We start from the raw sequence: 20,007 nt of genomic DNA on the forward strand, positions 1-20,007 counted from the left end.
GAGCTGGCAGAACCTGAAACACCCGCCTGGTGACTTCACCCTCTGCAGAGCCCCAGGGGGCTCCAGAGGAGAGGGTTGGGGTGGTGGGTGCGGCCTTGGGGAGCGGGAGGGTCCCGTCCCTCAACCCTGTCGCAGCAGAGCCACCTTCCCCGTTTCCTTATCGGGCTTCTGGACGCATTTTCGTCTGTTGGGAGGGGCTCTTTGCCCCGTAGAATGGGAAACTGAGGTCCGGGGAGGTGCATGATTCGTTAAAGAAGGGAGAGGCCATTCGTTGACCACTCGTTGGACCTCTGGGGGCTTGCATCCCTGCACACCTGGAACATACTCTTTCCAATGAGGATGGCTAGGAGGACAGAGGGTGGGAAACTCGGGTGAAAGGCACCGAGCCTGTTTCCAGGGCTGGGACGAGGGGTTCTTTTTCCTTTGATCATTTAAAAAGTGTTTTGATGACTGAAGGACATATTCATTCCCTCCCCTTACCCCTCAATGTTTGGAAGGCTTTAATGTTCCAAGAACTCTAAGAGCTAAGACCCTCCCAGAGCGCTGAGAGGGAGAATTTAATTCCTTTATAACAGAGCTGCCCAGGGTGCCGCAGTGAATGCCATGGCGCGGGGAGTGTGTCAGGAAGTGTGTGTGTGTGTGTGTGTGTGTGTGTGTGTGTGTACATGCCTTGGTGGGAGAAGCAGAGGACATCTCAGGGTTGGATGGCAGGTGACTGCTGCCCTCTTGACGTCCCCACCCAGCTGTCCAGCTTCAGACTGGGTCACCCTGGCATTGGCACATCGTGAGTTCACATCCTGATAATCTGCTGCTGAAAATGGCAGAAGGGATGTGTCCGTTTTCAGTTCCTAGTTTATTGAAACGTATCGATACTGAGTCCTCGGCAGTATTCTCCAGTCCCTTTTCTCTTCGTGTGTGTGCAAGTGTGCACTTGTGTTTAGGGAGACATAATGGGAAGAGAAAGCCTTTGGAGAAAGACTCTGTGGGTGGGAATCCAGACTCCACCACTTGTTAGCTCTGTGACCACAGGCAAGTCACTTAACATCTCTGAGCTCCCACTGACTCATCTGTAAAATGGGAATAGTCACAATCTGCCACAGAGTGATGAGAATTAAATGAACCCATCATCCAGCAACAGCTTACAGTTTCTGTAATAAGAACTCCCTGAACTATATTTCTTTGTTATAGGAAACATTTATATTTGGGGGAAATAAAATGGGGGGGGGGAACCATGATTTTACAGAAGAGACTGCTTGAGCTGGGATTAAAAATGTACCAGGGATTCTGTCATTTAAAGACTGTGTTTCTATTTCATTGCGAAACAAAAATATCCCCAGTTCAGGTATTCTCAGGGTGTGTGGGTGGTTTTCACTTTCAATGACCCACTTAAGAAAACTGAGTGAAAAGAGCAAACGTCCAATTTTCCTATCCCTCCTCATCCCTGATAAATGTCACTCTTTAGGCAGGTCTGTTGCCGGTGGCAACGTGTCTGGAAAGGGGGCTGCCTGTTTCATTTCCTTGTCAGCTGGATTAGATTAGGAACGCAAGAAAGCTTTCTGACTTCCGCTCACACATTTATTATGCCTCTTAAAATAAGTCACATCACAGCAGACACAAAGCAGTAGAACTCCTGTTTCTGGACTTGTTCCTCAAGTCTCTTAGGATTAGACCTGGCTGCATGCCACAGAACTTAGAAATTTATTTCTCTCTCATGAATAAAATCTGTAGGTCAGCAGCCAAGGCTGCTCTTAGGGACACAGATGTACCCCAGCTTGCATCCTCAGAGGGGACTTGTGCTGTGGCCCTTATCCTCATGGGCCCTTTTCACCCAAGGAGCACCGGCCATCACATCCTCATCCCAGGTTGGCAGTAGAAGAGAAGGTGAAAAGGGGTGGTGTGGAGTCGTCACTTAAGAACGCTTTCTTTCTAGAAGTTCCACATGCTCTCCCTTACACCTCTTTGGCCAGACCTTATTCACTGAGCCACACTGGCCGCAAGGGGGCTGGCAAACCTCATCATCCTTTTACTGAACGCATTGCTGCTCCAAAAGCATCCACGTGGGGTCTCAAGGAGGAGAGCAAGGATGGATGTTAGGGTAGCCACCTCTACTTCATTCTTCAGTTGACCAAAACTTGGTGGTGAGGTGGAGCTGACAAGATCACTCTCGAGTCGGTGTTGTCGGGAGCCCACTGCGCAGAAGTTTTTCCTGAGACAAGTGTCCTGTGGGGCTGGGGATACTGTGAGGGTTTCAAGCGGCCGGCCTGGCCTGGTCTGGTTCTCCTGCTGCCTGGATGTGGCATCTCCACCGCCGAGGGCCCAGCACCAGCCCTGAGGGCCTCGTGGGGACTGAATGAGGAAGTGTCCGTGAAGTATGAAAGCTGGAGCCTCACTCTCACTAGACGTGCAAGAGAAAAGTGCCAGTCCCGGCAATTTCCGGGTACTTTCCCTACCTTTGTGTCAAATCGGATTGATTTTTGGTTGCAAGGGACGTAAGTGCCACCTCAAAGTAGTTAAATTGGGAGAGTCTTTCGGCCTGGGTCACTGTAAATTTCTAGGGTAGCTCCAGGCCCAGATGTGGTGGCCGTAGGGCTAGCCTCAGGCCTGGTGCTGGTTAAATTAGCCTCAGTAGTTCTGGTGGCTGTAGGTTAGTCTAAGGCCCAGCTCTGGTAGCCATAGGGCTAGCCATAGGCCCGGTTCTGATGGGAATAAGGTTAGCCGCAGAGCCAGTTCCGGTAGGCACAGGTTAACCTAAAGGCCAGTTTCAGTGGCCAGAGGGTTAGCTTTGGGCCCATTCTGGAGTTTGTAGTTCTGGCCTCAGGCCCGGTTCCTGTGGTCCTAGTGAGGTTACCCAGGATCCAGCCTCTCGTCTCTGCCTCCTGCTGCACTGCTGCCATTCTCAGGCTCTCAGGCCGCGCTGGGTTCTTGGCTCATTTGGTGAAGTGCAGCTTTGGTGCCAGACCCCACATCCTCCCACCGCACAGTACAGAGAAAGAGATTTTTCCTTTCGCTCCTAAGGACAAACAAGAGTGCCCTAGCAACACCATTTTGAGGCCCTTGGCTCTGACCAGGGCATGTTCCCACCCCTGGACCAATTGCTGCTGTGGGGCGGGGGCATGTGGTTGACACGAGCCAATCAGGGCCTGCCTTGGGAACTAAGACTGTTTCGGTCCCACCCCTCCCCCAAAGCACAGCTGAAACTGGAGACGAGGGAGAGGGTCTGATGTGATGCGGGGAGGGGCCACGGGATACTCAGGTGGTGAGGGGCAGTGATTCGCCACTTCAGTTGGGGGTCCCAGGAACAGGGATCTGGATCACCAAACGCTAGGCCTGTCGGTCAGAGCTGAAGTCAGCAGGCAGTGAGCCTGCCAGCCGTGAGCTCTGTGGGCTCAGCAAGTCTCTAAATTCTGGGACCTTAGGACTCCGGTTAGCCTGGAAAATGCTGGCTCCAGAAATGTGTTCTGTACTGCCCACCAGTTCCTGAGTGCTGTCTCTGCTAATGGAGAGTAATTTCTAAGACCTTCTGTGTGGTCCTTCAGATGTAGGCATCAGTGCTCCTGTGCATGGGATTTGGTTCTTCTCTAGGTAGAGTGTTTGGGATTCTGGTGACGGCTTGCTGATGGGAACTAGCGTTACGCGGTGGCGTGGACTCCTCTCCGGAGCCAGCCCCAGTGCAAAGAGAAGTGAGGCAGGAAGGCTGCAGTGAACACACCCAAACCACACCCCTGCCCCTGGCTCAACCAGCTGGTCACCTGTAACGCTGTTCCCCGGTCGGCACTCCCCAGTGCCCCGAATTCTCAGCTTTTTACTCAAGCACCAATCCCTCTCTGATCCAGCCTAGTGTTTACTTATTTATCATGTTTAGGAATGGAATTTCCAAAGGCAGGGAATTGGCTTCGCTTGCTCACCAGTGCTTCCCAGCTCCTGGAATAAGCCTGGCCAGCTGACAAGGCTCAGATCACTGTTCAATTAATGAATGCACGATTGAGTGGCTTCAATTAATGAGCTCCTTCTACACGGATTTCTACTGCTTCTGGATCGGCTTCTGCACCGGCAGCAGTATTTTCTGCATCTTTGAGGATTCTTCCCTGCAGTGAGGGGTGCTTCTGCCCCTCCAGATGGTGCAGCATTCCGGGGATTGGGGATTTGGCGCAAGCAGATCCATTCCGTGGATTGTCACCAGGGGGCGCCGTGGATGCATTTTTGTGGCTGCTGGTGGCGAAACTGCACCCTGCAGTCCACCTTGCTGGGGGGTGGGGAGAGGCAGGGGACAGAGGGCTGGAGAGCCTCCTTTTGGTTTTCCAAAGGCAGGTGTCTCCAAGAGCTTGTTAAAACTATAGGACGTTGCCTGAAAACCACCCAGGATGGGTTCCCTTCATCTATAATCTCAGTGATATTTGAGCAATTTATCATGGTTTGGAAAGAAGCCAGCCCCATGCTAACAAGAGCTAAAATAAATTAAGGATAACTGTCAACATTGACCATGTGCTTTTAATATGCCGGACATGGTGCTGAACTGAATCTTCCCAACAATTTGATAGTGCATGTTCTCAGGTGCCCACTTTATAGGCAGATGAGCCAGAGGTGAGTGCCCCTGCCCACGGCCCCACGGCAAGAGTGGAGTAGGAATTTGGCTCGTTCTATCTACCCCAGAACATGACTCTTAACTGGTATTCTCTGCTGGGGGAGTCTTTGTCTGAATTTGAGGTGTATTGTCTAGAAGGAAGATTTCCAGATTAAAATCAAATTAATTTAATGGCATATGTGAGTGTGTTGAGTGAGAAGAGTGTTTTGTATTTGTTCCCTCTGGTTGCCACAACAAATGACCAATGCCTGGGTGGCTGGTACAGCCCAGAAGTGTGGGTTCTCAGCAGCGTGAGGCTCAAGGTCAAGGCATCAGTAGGTCTCGCTTCAGGTGAAGGCTCGAAGAAGGATCCTTCCTGGCCTCTTCCAGCTCGGGGTGGCCCAGGCATCCCTGGGCTTGGGGCCTCACCCTTCCAGTATGTACCCAGTATGCTGGGAGTTTGGGTATTGGGGTAGTTAGGTTCAGCTGTGAGTTTGACCAGGTGCTGGTGCCCAGTTGTTCTATGTTGCTGTGGACTTAAATCATCAGCATGTGAAAGTCATCTATGGCTGATGACATCTCCAGTCGGCTAAGGGGAGTGCCTTCCACAATGAGTGAGGTCTAATTTAATTAGCTGGATTCTTAGAGAGGTCAGAAGAGAGCTCAACACAGCCCAGCCCAAGCTGCCCAGGACACCTCATCTCAGCACCCCAGCCCAGCCAAGATGTTTGGACATGCAGAAAGAAATCACCCTGGGGAAGGCCGTTGGAACTCAGAAGCCAGGAGAGACAGCTAGCAGATGCTGCTGTGTGCCTTTCCATGTGACAGAGAAATCAGATGAAAAAAGTCAGCTGCCTTTCAACTGTAAATTTGTGACTAAATAAATCCTCTTCCTCTCTTGTTGTTCAGATGTGGCCTCCCTCTCTCTATGCCCAACTCTGCAAGTAAAATCATTGCCCTCCCTGCTACATGGGGCCTGACATCCAGGGGTGAAAGTCTCCCTGGCGACATGGGAGATGACTCCCAGGGATGAATCCAGCCCTGGAACTGTGGGATCAACAATTCGTCCTGACCAAAGGGGGAAAAGAAGTATAACCAATAAAGTATCAGTGGCTGAGAGAGTTCAGATAGAGTGGAGAGGCTACTCTGGAGGTCACTCTTACACAGGCTTCAGTTAGACATTGCTATGTATCATAACTTGCCAAAAACCCTAAAGATCACCTAGGGTAATATATAAGATACTACAAAGTTTCCACACACTGGAGTAACTTTCCAGAAACCTACAACCTCCAGATGGGCCCCTAGATCAGCCTCTCCAGAACATCGGATAGTTCCATCTCCCTACCCCATATTGTTGACAGCCCCTTCTAGCATGAAAAAGTTAGAATGGCCATAGCCCAAATACCTCTAAAGAGTGGGATAGAAAGGTCAAAGGTGATGATGAAATTATACAGAGAGGGTAGGGTTTAACAAGCGAATATGATTGCTGAATCATTAAATTGGTATTTCTTTTAGTCTCCAAAATCTTAGAGCAGCTGGAAGTAAAAACCTAAGATTGTGGAATTGTAACCCATACCAAACTCTGAAATCTGTTCTACAACTAATTATTGTGCTGTGCTACGAAACTTATTGTTTTTTTTTGTATATGTGTTATTTTTCACACACACAAAAGTCGATTGTGATAAAAAATATTTATTCCTTCTAGCTACCTATATCATACTGGAGCAGCTAGAAGGAAAAATCGAAGAGAATGGTGTGGTATCCATGACAAACTCTGGGATCTATCCTGTAACTATTTGTTAAAGAGTTTTTTGAAAACTATTGCTTTTTTCTTTACTTTGTATATATGTTATTTTATACAATAAAAAATTTAAAAAATCCCTTTATTAAAAGCCAGTCCATCTCTGCTGTATTGCATTCTGGCAGCTTTAGCAAACTAAAACAGTAACGTACCATCTTCATCTTCCCATACCTTCTCCTTTTATAAGTTCATTGTCATTGGATTTAGGTGAATCTCATCTCGAGGTCCTTGACTTAATTACTTCTGAAAAGACCCTTTTCCCAAATCGGGTCCTGCTCCCAGGTTCCAGCAGTCAGGGCTTGACCACATATTTTGAGGGCCACTCTTGAACCCACTCCTGTATTCATTCATCCGATTAATGTCTGGATACATGAAGGAGACAAGAGTCAAGGAAGGCTAGTTTATGAGAGCTCAGGTGTCATCTAACAAAAGCTGATGCTTGTTAACTGTCAACTGTGTGCCAGTAACTTTCCATGGGCTAATTTACTTAACCCCACAGCCCTTTGTGTTATTTTGCTGTGGTCATCCCAGTGTCATAGATGAGAAATCCAAGGCTTGGGGAGAAATTATGTAACTTTGCTGAGATTATAAGGTTAATGAGGGGTGGAGCCTGGGTTGAGCCCAGGCAGTTGGGTCCTTGTGGTCCTAAGCGGTTGGCTTATCTCCTGTTCTTTCCTCCAGTCCTCAAAGCCCCCCTTGTGGGTGGTTGTTCCTCTGTCCCATTTCATACTTGAGGAACCTGAGGCACAGAGAGAGTGAGTGACTGGTTGAAGGTCACACAGCTTGTCAGTGGAGGCTTAGTCTCCAGTCCATGGCTGCTGCTGCTTTTTCAAAAATGTATATATTTTCTGTTTTTTAAAATTTAAAGTTTTATTTTAAGATTTCCAACATTTATAAACATTCTATATCTCTCAAACAGCTTTTCACCCTTCCCCCTTTCCCCTGCACCCGGGTAAACTTTAATGTGCTTTCTGTCTCTACGAATATGCTATTTCTACATATTTCATCTAAGTGAAACCCAATAGCATTGGTGCTGATGTGCTCTGCTTATTTCACTCAGCATAATCTTTTCAAGGTTCATCCAAGTCTGCAATGTATATCAGAGCTTCATTTCTTCTTAATGGCTGAGTAATATTCCATTGTGTGTATAAACCACATTTTGTTTATCCATTCATCTGTTGATGAATACTTGCATTATTTCCACTTTTTGGTTATTGTGAGTAGCAATTCTATGAACATTGGTGTACAGATATCTGTTTGAGAATCTGTTTTCAATTATTTTGGGTATATACCTAGGAGAGGAATTGCTGAGTCATATGATAATTCTATATTTAACTTTTGAGGGATTGCCATTTTGCCTTCTGCAGCAGCTGTACCATTTTAACATTCTCACCAAAAAAGCACAAGAATTTCTATTTCTCTTGTGTCTTCTCCAAAATTTATTATTTTCTGTTTTTAAATAATTGCCGTTCTTGTGGATATGAAGTGATATCACGTGATTTTGATTTGCATTTCCCTAAGATAACTGCTGCTGTTGAGCATCTTTTCATATGCTTATTAGCTATTTGTATCTTCTTTCTGGACAATTGTCTGTTCAAGTTCTTTACCCGTTTTTAAATTGGTTTGTCTTTTTTTTGTTGTTGGGTTGTGAGAGTTCCTTATATATTCTGGATATTCAGCCCTTGTTAGATGTATGACTTGCAACTGTTTTCTCACATTCTATAGGCTGCATTTTCACTGTATTGATAATGTCCTTTGATGCTCAAAAGGTTTTAATTTTGATGAAATCTAATTTATCTATTGTTTCTTTGGAGCTTGTGCTTTTGGTGTCCTATCTAAGAAGGGTTCGCCAAACCCAAGGTCATGAATTGCTCCTATGTTATCTTCTAAGAGTCTTATGGTTTTAGCTCTTATATTTAGGCCTTTGATCTATTTTGATTTAATTTTTGTATATGGTATGATGTACGTCTCTGACTTCATTCATTTTTACCCAGTGTCCTAGCACCATTTGGCGAAGACTCTTTCTCTACTGAATGTACTTGGCACCCTTGTCGAAAACCAGCCAGCCATAGATGTAGTGGTCTGTTGTGGACTTTCAGTTCTATTCCACCAGTCTATTTTTCTGTCTTTCAGGCCACTACCACATTGTTTTATTTACTGTAGCTTTGTAGGAAGTTTTGAGATTACGAATTGTGAGTCCTCCAACTTTATTTCTTCTGTTTCAAAATTGTTCTGGCAATTTGTAGCTGCTTGCAATTCCATACAAATTTGCGGATTGGCTTATTCATTTCTGCAAAACAGGTTAATGGAAGTTTGATGGGGATTGGGATGAATTTGCAGATTGCTTTGGTTAATACTGATGTTGTTCTAGCTTGGAAGCTGCTGGAATGTGAGGTATCAGAGCTGGAATGGCTTTTAAAAATGGAAGCTTATTAAGTTACAAGTTTATGGTTCTAAGATCATGAAAATGTCCAAATTAAGGCATCCATGGAAAGATACCTTGGTTTAAGAAGGCCTATAAGGTTCGGGATTTGTTTTAGCTGGAAAGGCACATGGTGATGTCTGCTAGCTTTTTCTCCAGGCTTCTTCAGTGGCTCCCCCAGGGGCATTTTCTTTTTTCATCTCCAGTGGTCTCTGACTGTGTGGACTCTGTTAGCACTGGTGGCTCTAAAGCTTTTTCCAAAGTGCTTCCTTCTTAAAGAGCTCCAGTAAACAACCCCACCTTGAATGGGTGGAGACACATCTCCATGAAAACCATCTGATCAAAAGTTACCGCCTGCAATTGGGAGGGTCATATCTCCATGGAAACAATAAAAAAGACTCCACCCAGTCATATTGAATGATGATTGAAGGACATGGCTTTTCTGGGGTATGTAATAGCTTCAAACTGGCACAAATGTCTAAAGAATATTAAGTTTTGCAGTCCATGAACATGGGATATCTTTCCAATTATTTAACTCTTCTTTAATTCCTCTCAGGAGTGATTTAAAATTTTTGATTTATAAGTCTTTGGCCAGCTTCATTGAATTTATTCCTAGATATTTCATTCTTTTGATGCAATTGTAAATTGAATTGCTTTCTTACTTACCGCTGTGGATTGTTCATTGCTGATGTATAGGAACCCAACTGATTTTTGTTTTAGTCTTCTACCCTGCAACTTTGCTGAATTCATTTATTAGCTCTAGTGGCTTTTTTTTGTGGATTCTTTTAGATTTTCTATATATAGGATCATGTGATCTGTGGATATAAGTTTTACTTTTTCCTTTCCAATTTAGATGCCTTTTATTTCTTTTACTTGCCTAATTGCTCTGGCTAGAACTTCTAGTACACTGTTTAATAGCAGTGGGAAAAGCTGGCATCCTTGCCTTGTTCCTGATCTTAGGAGGAGAGCTTTCAGTCTTTAAAACCATCGAGTATGATGTTAGCTGTGGGCCTTTTATGTCCCACTTAGCAGGAAGGGCAATGGTTTCACTTGCAGAGTTGGGCTTAGAGAGGGGGAGGCCACATCTGAGCAACAAAAGAGGTCCTCCAGAGTAACTCTCAGACTTACCTATAGGTAGGCTAAGCTTCTCCACTACATACATAAGCTTTACAAGAGCAAACCTCAAGATCAAGGGCTTGGTCTATTGATTTGGGTGTCCCTAGTGTTTGACACAGTATCAGGGGTTTCTCTGGTAGTAAAGTTTAATTGTTCCATATGTTTTCTCCCACCTTTTAAGGGACTTTGCCAATAGTTTTTGATTATCTACTTAATATACTCTGGAATGTATCCAGGCATTACATTAAGCTATACAGAATTAAAGGCTCCCTGTATTTGGATTGTTTAAATGAGCTATCTAGCTAGATTGAGTTAGATTATATGCTACATAATTTAGTTTCTGGACAAATTAAAACTTTCTTCCTTTGGTCTCAAAGAGGAGGTGAGGTTCTAAAATATAGGCAATGTCTTCCTTACCCCTGTGTTCTGAATTACCTTAATCCTGACCTGATCACCTTCATTCTTATCTCTGAATACCAGGTTATACATATATATATAACAGCCTCTAAAAATCCAGAAATAATAATTGCCATTCCTGACAAAATGTGACTGCTACAAGAGCTTACAATCTAGGGGCCTGTTTTCTTATAAGCATTTTCTAAATGAGACCATATGATAATTGCTCTTTTATTTCTGGCTTATTTTCCTTCACCAAATGTCCCACAGTTCATTCACAATGTTTCATATCTCACAACTTTGTTCCTTTTTGTAGCAGTGCAATATTCGATCATATGTACGTACCATCATTCACCAATCTGTTTCTCAGTCAGTGCATCCTTCGGCCACCCATACCATGGTCATAAAAGTGGAGTCATACAGTGTCTATCCTTTTGTGTCTGGCTTAGTTCACTCAGCATTATGTCCTCAAGGCTCATCCATCTTGTCATGTGCTTCAGAACATCATTTCATCTTACTGCTGCATAATATTCCATCATATGTATATACCACATTTTATTTATTCACTCATCTGTTTATGGGCCCTTGGGTTGTTTCCATCTTTTGGCAATTGTAAATAATGCTGCTATGAACTTCAGTGTGCAAGTGTCTGTTTGTGTCACTGCTTTCAGTTCTTCTGGGTATATACCAAGTGGTGCTATTGCCGGGTCATAGGGCAACTTGATATTTAGTTTCCTAAAGAACCACCAAACTGTCTTCTATGGTGGTTGTACTATTGTTCATTCCCACCAGCAGTGGATAAGTGTCCCAATTTTTCTACATCCTCTCCAACATTTGTGGTTTCCAGTTTGTTTAATAGCAGTCATTCATATAGGTGTGAGGTGGTATCTCGTTGTCTTGATCTGCATTTCCCTTATAACTAATGAAAATGAGCATTTCTTCATGTGCTTTGAGCCATCTGTATTTGCTCTTCAGAAAAATGCCTATTCATATCTTTAGCCCATTTTATAATTGGGTTGTTTGTTCTTTTGTTGTTTAGTTGTATGATTTCTTTATGTACACAGGATCTCGAACCTTTGTCCAATGTGTGATTTCCAAATATTTTCTCCCATTGAGTTGGCTCCCTCTTCACCTTTTTGACAAAGTCTTTTGAGGCACAAAAGCATTTGATTTTGAGGAATACCCATTTATCTATTTTTAGTTTTGTTGCTTGTGCTTTGGGTGTAAAGTTTAAGAAGCTACCTCCTATTACTAAGTCTTGAAGATGTTTCCCTACATTTTCTTCTAGAAGCTTTATGGTACTAGTTCTTATGTTTAGGTGTTTGATTCATGTTGAGTTAATTTTTGTCCAGGGTGTGAGGTAAGGGTCCTTTTCATTCTTTTGGCTATTGATATCCAGTTCTTCCATGCCCATTTAGTGAAAAGACTATTTTGTCCCAGTTTAGAGGATTTGGGGGCCTTGTCAAAAATCATTTGACCATAGAGTTGATGGTTTATTTCTGTGCTCTCAGTTTGATTCCATTGGTCAGTACATCTGTCTTCGTGCCAGTACCGTGCTGTTTGGATCACTGTGGCTTTATAATAGGTTTTAACATCAGGCAGTGTTGATCCTCCCACTTTGTTCTTCTCTCTTAGGATGCTTTTAACTATTCGGGGTCTCTTTTCCTTCCAGATGAATTTGGTAACTAGCTTTTCCAAGTCTTCAGAGTAGGTTGCTGGAATTTTGATTATACTATATTGAATCTGTAGATCAATTTGGGTAGAATTGACATCTTAACTACATTTAACCTTCCTATCCATGAGCAAGGAATGTCTTTCCAGCTATCTAGATCTTCTTTGATTACTTTTAGGACTACTGTGTAGTTCTCTGTGTAAAAGTCCTTTATATCCCTAGTTAAGTTCATTCCTAGCTGATTCTTTTAGTTGCTATTTTGAATAGAATTTTTCCTTTACTGACTCTTCAGTTAGGTCATTGCCTGTTTATAGAAACATTACTTATTTTTGCACATAAATTTTATAACCTACCACCTTGTTGAATTTGTTTATTAGCTCAAGTAATTTTGTTGTAGATTTCGCAAGATTGTTCAAGTATAGTATCCTGTCATCTGCAAATAATGAAAGTTTTACTTCTTCATTTCCAGTTTGGATGTTTTTTATATCTTTTTCCTGCCTGGTTGCTCTAGCTAGAATTTCTGGTACAATGTTGAATAATAATGGTGACAGACAGCTTCATTTTCTCTTTCCCAATCTTAGAAAACTTTCATTCTCTCTCCATTGAGTACAATACTGGCTATGGGTTTTTCATATAAGCCCTTTATCATATTAAGGAAGTTACCTTTCATTCCTACCTTTTGAAGTGTTTTTATCAGAAAAGGATGTTGAATTTTGTCAAATTCTTTTTCAGCATCAATCAGTATCATCATATGATTTTTCCCTTTTGATTTGTTAATGTGCTGCATTACATTAACTGATTTTCTTGTGATGAACCATCCTTGCATTCCTGGTATAAACCCCACTTGGTCATGGTGTATAATTCTTTTAATGTACTGCTGGATTTGATTTGCTAATATTTTGTTGAAAATTTTTGCGTCTGTGTTCATTAGGGAGATTGGTCTGTAGTTTTCCCTTCTTGAAGCATCTTTACTGGGTTTGATGTTAACATGATGTTAGCTTCATAAAATGAGTTAGGTGGTGTTCCTTTTTCCTCAATTTTTTTGAAAAATTGGAGCAGGATTGGTGTTCATTCTTTTTGGAATGTATGATAAAATTCCCCTGTGAAGGATCTGGCCCTGGGCTTTTCTTTGTAGGAAGATTTTTGATGACTGATTGAATCTGTTTTCTTGTGATTGGTTTGTTGAGATCTTCTATTTCTTCTTGTAGCTTGTTTGTGTGTTTTCAAGAATTTTTCCATTTCATCTAAGTTGTCTAGTTTGTTGGCATATAGTTGTTCATAATGTCCTCTTAAGATTTTCTAAATTTATTCAGGATCTGTGGTAATAACCCCCCTCTCATTTCTGATTTTGTTTACTTGTATACTCTCTCTCTTTTTCTTTGTCAGCCTTGCTAGTGGCCCATTGATTTTATTGATCTTCTCAAAGAACCAATTTTTGGTTTTATTGATTCTTTGTATTGTTCTGTTGTTCTCCCATTCATTTAACTCTGCTTTAATCTTTGTTATTTCTCTTCTTCTAATTGCTTTGGACTTAGTTTGCTGTTCTATCTCAGGTTCCTTCAGGTGAGCAGTTAAATCCTCGATTTTTGCTGTTTCTTTTTAAATATAGGTGTTTAGTGCAATAAATTTCCCTCTCAGCACAGCCTTTGCCACATCCCGTAAGTTCTGACAGGTTGTATTCTCATTTTCATTCATCTCCAGATAGCTACTGATTTCTCTCACAATTTCTTCTTTGACCCACTAGTTGTTTAATAGTGTGTTATTTAATTCCATGTATTTGTTAAAGTTCTTGTTCTTTGATGGCTGTTGATTTCCAGCTTCATTCTACTGTGATCAGGGAAAGTGCTTTGAATAATCAATGTATTTAAATTTATAAAGTCCTGTTTTGGAGACCACGCAGGTGTCATGTTATTTGGACAATTTAAACAAAACCATGGATATCAGACCCAATCATACAATTTATATCAACAATATGAATGGCAAAATTAAAAAAGAAGAATTGAAGAGATCCTTGTATGCCGTGTTTTCTCCACTTGGCCATTGGTAGCTATTGTAGCTTTAAAGGCTGTGAAGATGAGGGGGCAGGATGAACTGGGCTCATCCACAAATGCCTTGAGACAGTTACAAGTGTTTCCATTTTATGGTAAACCAATGTGAATCCAGTGTGCAAAAACAGCTCCTGATATAATGTCTAAAATTTGTGGCCTATTTGCTGACACAAGAAAAAAGTCAAAACTGTGGAACAGACTGCAGCAACTGTAAACAAACAAACAAAACCCAAAATTCAACTAACACCCTAGGAAATACAACACCAAATCCTCAGGTTTCTGCTTATCCTCCAAACTATGTTTTATTTCTTAATGACTTACCAGAAGAGGCTAACAAGGTGATGTTGTCCATACTGTTTAATCAGTTCCCTGGTTTTAAGGAAATCTGTTTCCTGGAAGACATAACATTGCCTTTGTGAAATTTGAAAATAATGGGCAGGCTGGTGCTGCCAGGGATGTGTTATGAGGATTTAAGATCACGCCATCCCATGCTATGAAGATCACCTATGCCAAGAATTAGCACTTGGGACAGTCTTTTTTAAAGGACTTGGTGTTATTTATACTGTTTATTTTGATAAAAATTTGATCAGGCCATTTTTAATAATAGTTAAGAACAGAACATAGTGAAAGCAAAATTTTTGTGATGACTTAAAAATTATCCAGTCTTTCATTAGCCATAGTGAGCTGTGGAGTACAAAGGCCTTAAATTTTGCACAGTACACTTTAATTTGTATTAAAAAAAAAAGATCTGTTTTGTGCCCCAGCGTATGACTTGTCCTGGAGAAAGTTCTATGAGCACTAGAGAAGAGTGTATATCCTGGTGTTTTGGGGGTTTAATGGCCTATATATGTCTGTTAGGTCTAATTCATTTATGAAGTTATTTAGCTTCTATGTTTCCTAGTCAATCTTCTGTCTGATTGTCCTATCAATAGAGGAGAGTGGTATATTGAAGTCTCCTAATATTATTGTTGAAACATCTATCGCTCCCTTCAATTTTGCCAACATCTGTCTTATATACTTTGGAGCTTCTTGATTGGGGGCATGGATATTTGATTGTTATTTCTTCTTGGTTAATTGCCCCTTTTTACTAATATAGTGTCCTCCTTTGTCTCTTATGATGTCTTTACATTTAAAGTCTATTTTGTCTGATATTAGTATAGCTTCTCCTGCTTTCTTTTGGTTACAGCTTGCATGGAACATCTTTTTCCATCCTTTCATTTTCAAGCTACCTGTATCCTTGTGTCTAAGATCAGTCTCTTGTAAGCAGCATAGAGCTGGATTATATTTCTTAATTCATTCTGCCAATCTGTATCTTTTAATTGGTAAGTTTAGCCTGTTAATTTCAAAATTATTACTGCAAAGGCATTTCTTGAATCCATCGTCTTATTCTTTGGATTTTATTTGTCAGATCTCTGTATTTTTTTTCCCTCTTTCTCTTTTTATCCTAAGTTACTGTTATTGGTATTCTTCGATTCTGTATCCTCCTACAGACCTCTGTCTCATGCGTTTTTTTTTCAGAACTCCCTTTAGTATTTCTTATAGAGCCAGTCTCTTGTTGACATATTCTCTCAGACTTTGACTGTGAAAATGCTAATCTCTCCCTCAGTTTTGAAGGACAGTTTGGCTGGGTACAGAATTCTTGGCTGGAAGTCTTTCCCTTTCAGGATCTTAAATATATCATACCGCTGCCTTCTCACCTCCATAGTGCCAGTTGAGTAGTCCGAACTCAGTCTTAACTTGGTTTCCTTTGTACGTAGTAGATTGTTTTTCTCTTGCCACTTTCAGGATTTTCTGCTTCTCTTCAATATTTGACTAATTAGTATGTGTCTTGGGGTAGGACTGTTTGAATTTATTCTATTTGGAGTTCATTGAGTTTCTTTGATTTGCATATTTATGTCCTTTGTAGGGGTTGGGAAGTCCCCCCCCCCCCCCCATTATATTCTCAACTAATCTTCCTAGACCTTTACTCTTTTCTTCTTCTGGAACAGCAGTGGTTCTAATTTTTGCGTGCTTTGTTTTGTCCATAATTTCCCTGAGATCCAATTCAAATTTTTCCATCTATTTTTGTCATTTGTTCTTTTGTCTTTTAAAAATCAGTTGTCCTATCCTCTAGTTCACTTATTCTTTCTTCTACCTCTTTGAATCTGCTGTCGTATGTCTCTAGTATGTTTTTGATTTGGTCTCTGGCATCTTTAATCTCTGTGATATCTGCTATTTTTTAATTATTTCAAATTCCTCTTTATGCTCTTCTTGATCTCCTTTATGTCATTAGCCATCCCACTGATTTTATTTAGTAGAGTTATATGAGCCTCTTTGATTAGTTGTTCCAAAGTCTGAAACAACTTAAAAACTGAAAAAAGTTTTTTAAAAAACTTCAAAAGTCTCCTCCAGGGTTTTAATTTAGTCATTAGACTGGGCTATATCTGTCTGCATCTTTATGTGGTTAGTGATCTTCTGTGGTTTTTGTGGCATGTAAATATCTTGATAGGGTTACTTTGGAATTGATTTCCTTCAGTAGTCTAAAGCTTTGTGTTTGCAGGATGGGTGTGGAGCAGGATGCAGGGCATGGGGAACAATACCACAGTGTGGGGACAGGTTGCGGAACAGGTCTATGTACGGGTTGGGGATGCTCTGCTGGTGCCTGTAAGTGCAGGGTGTGGGTTGTGATATTGTGGAGGTGTGGTGTGGGGGCCTTGGGGGTGAGGTGCAACTCAGCCAGGCCTGGAGCACAGGAGCAGGGTGTGGTGTGGGAGACACAGAGGTAGGGTGCGGCAGGCGGCGGATGGGGGGCTGAGCGTATGTGCTGGGGCTGATATGTGGGCAGGATGGGGGTGAGCATGTGAGGCTTGTGGGCTGTGGGTGTCAAGGTTGGGGTACAGGGCACGGAAGTCAGGGCACAGGGAGGACAGGGCACGAGTGTGTCCTTGCCCAGGGGGAGGGGTCCAGGGGGGCAGGATGATATGTGAGTGTGTGGGGGAAGGGCACCGGTTGTTGTGCTGGTTTGAAAGAATGTATGTCCCCTAGAAAAGCCATGTTTTAATCTAAATCCCATTTCATAAAGACAGAATAATCCCTATTCAATACTATATGTTTGAATCTGTAATTAGATCATCTCCCAGGAGATGTAATCCAATCAAGAGTGGTTGTTAAGCTGGATTGTGGAAAATGTGTCTCCACCCATTTGGGTGGTTCTTGATTAGTTTCTGAAGTCCTATAAAAGAGAAAACATTTTGGAGAATGAAGGGGATTCAGAGGGAGCAGAGAATGCTGCAACACCTACAAAGCAGAGAGTCTGCTAGCCAGCGACTTTTGGAGATGAAGAAGGAAAATGCCTCCCTGGGAGCTTTATGAAACAGGAAGCCAGAAGAGAAAGCTAGCAGATGATTCTGTGTTTGCCATGTGCCCTTTCAGCTGAGAGAGAAACCCTGACTGTGTTCACCATGTGCCTTCTTACTTGAGAGAGAAACCCTGAACTTCATCAGCTGTTTTGAACCAAGGTATCTTTCCCTGGACGGATGCCTTTGATTGGACTTTTCTGTAGACTTGTTTTAATTGGGACATTTCTCGGCCTTAGAACTTTAAACTAGCAACTTATTAAATTCCCCTTTTAAAAGCTGTTCTGTTTCTGGTATATTGCATTCCAGCAGCTAGCAAACTAGAACAGTCATGGAGGTTGCAGGATGTGTGTCAGGGGTGGGTGATGATGGGTGGCTGGGACCCTGGTGCAGGTCTACAGGTGTGTGTGTGTAAGTGGGGTAGGGTGCACGCTTGTAGAGGGCAGAGGCTGTGTGGCATAGATGTGCATGAGAGTGTCTGCCAGGTGTAAGAGCAGGATACTGGTGCTGTGGGGTGGGGCAAGGGTGTGCCTGTGTGGGGGATGGAGGGGTGGGGTGCAGGGGTCAAGAGGTCAGTGCCAAGATACATAGGAGCCTGGCAGGAGGATGTGGCTAGGCCAGTGTGTGGGTCTGGGGGATAGGGCCCTGGTTTGTGCATGGTCAGAGTTCAGGGGCAGCAGGGCAGGATTGCACCTGTGTGGGCTGGGTGTGGGTGTGGCCCAGTTGTACAGGTCAGCACTTGCCCAGAGCTGGGGGTACGTGGCTAGGGAGTGGATGCTGATGTGCGTGTTCACAGAGCTCAGGGGGGCTGGGGGGGTTTGAGAGATTGTATGGGCTGGATGCAGGTGTGGCCCGGGTCTGAAGGTGAGTGCCTGCAGAGGGCAGGGAGGGAGAGGTGGGGCCTGAGGGGCTGGACATGGGTATACTGGTTTCGGGAAGGGCAGAGTGAGTATGTGCACTTGTGTGGGAGAGCTGTGTTGGGCTGGGACAGGCTTATGCGCATGTGTGGGGTGGGGGTGCGCAGAGGGGGTTCAGGCGGGGGTGCAGGGTTCAGGTGTATGGGATGTGGGGTGAGTCATTGGTTGCGGGGCAGGGGCAGTGTGCATGAGGGTAGAGGGGTCAAGGAACATGGCTTGGCTTGCTTCCAGGCCTCATTGGAAATGGACGTGCTCGGCTGTTTGCACTAGCTGGACGATCTCTGGTTCTCTGCATCTCGGTTCCTCAGCTTTTGCAACCAGAGCCTCCCTATGTGGTGTAGAAAATCCTCCCAGGTCATTTAGACGCTGGGATTGCTCTCTCAGTGGTTCTTCTGTCTCATCTCTAGCTGTTCCTTGGAGCAGGGTTGAACTCTACCCATCCTGCTCTGCCCTCTTCAGCTGTGGGCTTTTATATGTGCCCTTTATCAGGGTGCAAAGTTCCCTTTCTAGTCCAAGTTTTCTGAGTGTTTTAATCATGAAAGAGTGTTGAATTTTGTCAAATATCTTTTCTGCATCTATTAAGATGAGCCTGTGTTTTTTCCTTTGTTCTATTAATGTGCTGTATGACTTCGATTTTTTTTCATATGTTGAACCATCCTTGTATTCCTGGGATAGCTCCCACTTGGTCGTGGTGCATAATCCTTTCAATATACTGCTGGGTTTGGACTGCTGGTATTTTTTTTAAAAGAAGAAGTTTTGCTTCATATTCATGAGGGAAATTGATCTGTAATTTTATTTTCTTGTGCTGTCTTTATTTAAGGATTTTGGTATCAGGATTTAATGCCAGCCTCAAAGAATGAATTTGGAAGTGTTCCCTTCTCTTTAATATTTTGGAAGGATTTGAATAGGACTTAATAAACTCTTCTTTAAATGTTTGGTAGAATTTACCAGGAAAGCCATCTGGTCCTAGGTTTTTCTTTGATGGGAGATTTCGATTATTGATTTTATGTCTTTTGTTGTTATAGTTCTGTTCAGATTTTAAAATTTCTTCTTGAGTCAGTTTAGATAATGTGTGTGTTTCCAGGAATTGGACCACTTCAGCTGGGTTATCTAATTTGTTGATATACAGTTGTTCATAGTATTTTTTTAATAATGCTTTTTATTTCTGTAAGGTCAGTAGTGATGCCACCATTTTCATTTCTGATATTTTGAGTCAGTTGCTTCTTTTTCCGGGTATGGTGCTTTTTCCACTGTGTCAAATCAACTCATATCAAATGGATTTAACTTTTGTATTGGTAAGCAAGTGGTGTTCATGTTACAATGCCTTAAATGATGGCACACTTATAGCAGACACTCAGAAATATGTATTAAATGAATAATGCCACAGATAGTGTTTCACATAAAGTTTATCCATAGGGAATTTTGTTGAAACCATCCTTCCTAAAGTGTTAGCATTCTTCTAAGAGTTTTTCTCACGTGCCTCACCTCCAGTAGAATTTATTCCTCAACCGCATGATGATATTTAGATGAGAAATCACTATAGCTTAAGCTATTGTGACTTTTGTCAATAAATGAATGTCTGTTATTTATCGAGATTTCCCATGTAGCTCCCTTACTGAGGAATATTCCTCGCCAATGGTTTTTTATCCAGAAGAAGTTGAAATTCAGTCTGGCCTGAAGGTTCCTCTGTAAACTTAATCTTTCAGCTTGGTTTCCCCACTGTCACCTGGCCAGCATTT

General features: G+C 42.6%; 1 protein-coding gene and 1 pseudogene across 1 annotated transcript in view; both read left to right on the forward strand.

Moving 5' to 3' along the window:
* JAKMIP1 (janus kinase and microtubule interacting protein 1) overlaps positions 1-20,007 on the forward strand; it is a 125,739-nt gene that overhangs the window by 32,584 nt on the left and 73,148 nt on the right. The window lies entirely within an intron of this gene.
* Positions 13,828-14,536, forward strand: LOC143663697 (U2 small nuclear ribonucleoprotein B'' pseudogene; annotated as a pseudogene).

The sequence above is a fragment of the Tamandua tetradactyla genome, chromosome 19 (assembly GCF_023851605.1).
Source record: "Tamandua tetradactyla isolate mTamTet1 chromosome 19, mTamTet1.pri, whole genome shotgun sequence".
Classification (NCBI taxonomy): Eukaryota; Metazoa; Chordata; class Mammalia; order Pilosa; family Myrmecophagidae; genus Tamandua; species Tamandua tetradactyla.